The following is a 3,079-nucleotide window of genomic DNA, read 5'->3' on the forward strand; positions in this document are numbered from 1 at the left end:
AAGGATGGATCTGTAAACTGACTCTGCCTACTCTCTCTTTATATCTCTCTGTTCAGATTTCCTGTCTGACTTTGCTCTGCTTAGCCATTGGCCAAAACAGCTTTACTCATCAACCAATAAAGCAACACGTATACAGAAGGACATCCCACATCATGGGTCTTCTGTGCTTAACAGAGTCCAGCGCCTCATGCATAATTGTCCCATGAATGAATGAATGAATGAATGATCAACGCATGCTGTCACTGATGCTGCTTGTTTCTAGCCTCCACTCTAGCCTCACTTCCGGACTCTGAATTCAGAAGGCGCATGTCTGGAGAAGGTAGCTGGTTGATGATGACCCTGGCCCCGCCTCATCACTGCTCTCAAATGCCTTTAAATAAAAGACAGTTCTTGTTGTCTGAGTTTTTGTTGTTGTTGTTTTGGTTTTTTGAGACAGGGTTTCTCTGTAGCTTTGGAGCCTGTCCTGGAACTAGCTCTTGTAGACCAGGCTGGCCTTGAATTCACAGAGATCCACCTGCCTCTGCCTCCCAAGTGCTGGGATTAAAGGTATGCACCACCACCGCCCAGCACTGTCTGAATTTTTAAAACTATTTTAAACATTGCAAGAAATATTTGAGGCTGGAAAGATGTCTCAGAAGTTGTGAGCACTGACTATTCTTCCAAAGGATCAGGGGTCAACTCCTAGCATTCGTGTGGAGGTTCACAACCATCTGTTACAGTTCCAGAGAATCTAGTGCCCTCCACTAATCTCTATCAGCACCACACACACGATGCATAGACATACATGCAGCCAAAACACCCATAAAGTAAAAACTAAGTGAATTTTCAAAATTAAAAAGAAATCCTTAAAATAGCAATGCATAATGTATACTATGAAAATGAGTCAACTTTCAAAACTCAGAAAGAGAGGAAAATAATATTTTGACAAATAAGTTAGATGTTGTCATGCATAATGACTTTGACAGCATTTGGTCAGTCTAACCCACTGGGTATTTTTCAGTTTTTATCATTTTATTAATTGTGTAAACATCATGAGCATACTGAGATAATAGGATGATTTAATTAATGCATGTTGGTATTGTATCATAATTAAGGAAAACATCCAACTATGAAGACTGTTCCAGAATTTAAAAGAAACGTTTTCTCCAGCTGCAGTGCCCACTAAGGATCAAATTATTCAGTTGTATTATCTTATAATAAATACACAGATCTAAGTCATTCTTGAAATGTTCAGTCTGCCTGAATAAACCTGTCACTTTGGATAATGTGATTAGCATTTCAACATCATCAATCATCTCTCGTTAATAGTGCTTTACTTTTATAAATCTCTCAAGTCAATGATGTAATAAGACAGAAGATTTTTTTTTCCTAAATAATTCCCAAGTGAATTTAAAGATGAATCATAAGTACTTAGGATAAACTTGAAACAAAATGAGTAGATACTGTTTCTACAGGGAACGATGAGAAATACAAATTACTTCCCCTAAATGGATGCATACGTATGTGCAAAATGCAGAAAATTCCCAACATGAAAGCCAATTGCATGATGCTAAATCACATTTAAAATATCATTTCATCTCTGATATAGTCTTCTCTTGCAATCTTGTTAAAATGTCCTCACTTTGCAAGATTCTGACAGTGCATTAAAGAATATGATTTTGTAATAACATTTCTGTCCACACACTCTATGATGAAGGGTAGATTATTCTAAATATAATGGACATTTGGAAACAGATTCATCCTTCATCTTCCTGTGACTCACTTCCACGTCACAGCAGGCGTAGTGCCTTTTCTTTTCTCCCTCTCATTTAAGACGGCGTCAATAGCTCCAGGGGCAGAGAGCAAAGAAGCTGATATTCTGCGTAAAGGTCAGTCTTAGTCATAGATTAAGGAGATGGACAGTGGGGTTTTAGAGACATAATTTAAGAGGTATAAAGACAGGTTTCTATTCCCCAAATATCTTCTCATCAATCCAAACTTTATTCCACAAGATGTGCTGTCTTATTTCACTTAGTAATGAGGGCAAATAGAAAAGTTTTCAAAAGGCAAGATGCTTTATCTTAAGTTTACCACAGTACTTAATATCACGTGATTCAGGTAGATCTGAATGGAAAGTCAGTGGTAAGGGTGAACTAAGCACAAAGCTCCGAGTCGCTGTGTAGATGAAGTTGTTGGGAAGACTTTACATTTCAGCCTCATGCACGTCAGATAGATTAGTCTCTGGGGATCCTCAAATAAACATTTGTAATGTTTAAGAGAACCTAGCTTAAAGTGGTTTAAAGTTTTGGTAAGGTAGAAGGGGGCGGGCAGCAGCCAAGGGATGGAATGGATTCAGTAAGTTTGCCCCCTTAAAGTGCTTAACTAAGACCTGGAAATATAGAGGCTAGTCCAATGTAAGATGTCAAAACCAGCTCAACTTTTGAGGGTAAAGCAGAAAATCCTCATGACAGCTGTTCCATGTGCACATAGCTGTGTGTCTGTCAAGAAGTTAATGAGGCTAAAATCCATTTAAGATTGCATCCTGCCCCGAGACTCTCTGGTCACCCAGTAACACCAGTCTTTCACAGTGTCATCCCGAAGCTATTCTAGGGAGGAATGGTACATCATTCTGCTTCTCTGGGTAAAGGTATGGAAGGTTTTACTCTCAAGGGTAATTCGATTCAATTAAAGTTACATCTCTGACACCCAGCATGGTAGCTTCCTGGGAGAGAGGTATTTCGGACTTGGATTCAGTGACGTGATCATTAGTGAATCCACAAGAATCAAGCTTTTAATTAAATAAATCATAATTTTGGTTAAGGTATGGGAGGATAGACCCACAAAAATGTATATACAGGATATTGAGATAAGGCAAACATGATCTGTTCTTTTTTTAAAATATTTATTTATGCATACAGTGTCCTGCCTGCACATTGCCTGAAGGCCAGAAGAGGGCACCAGATCTCATTACATGTGGTTGTGAGCCGCCATGTGGTTGCTAGGAATTGAACTTAAGCCAGGGTTCTTAACTGTTGAGCCATCTCTCCAGCCCCATGGTCTGCTCTTAATGATGTCTGTGAGTGTGGAATTGGTGTGGCAG

The sequence above is a fragment of the Microtus pennsylvanicus genome, chromosome 1 (assembly GCF_037038515.1).
Source record: "Microtus pennsylvanicus isolate mMicPen1 chromosome 1, mMicPen1.hap1, whole genome shotgun sequence".
NCBI lineage: Eukaryota > Metazoa > Chordata > Mammalia > Rodentia > Cricetidae > Microtus > Microtus pennsylvanicus.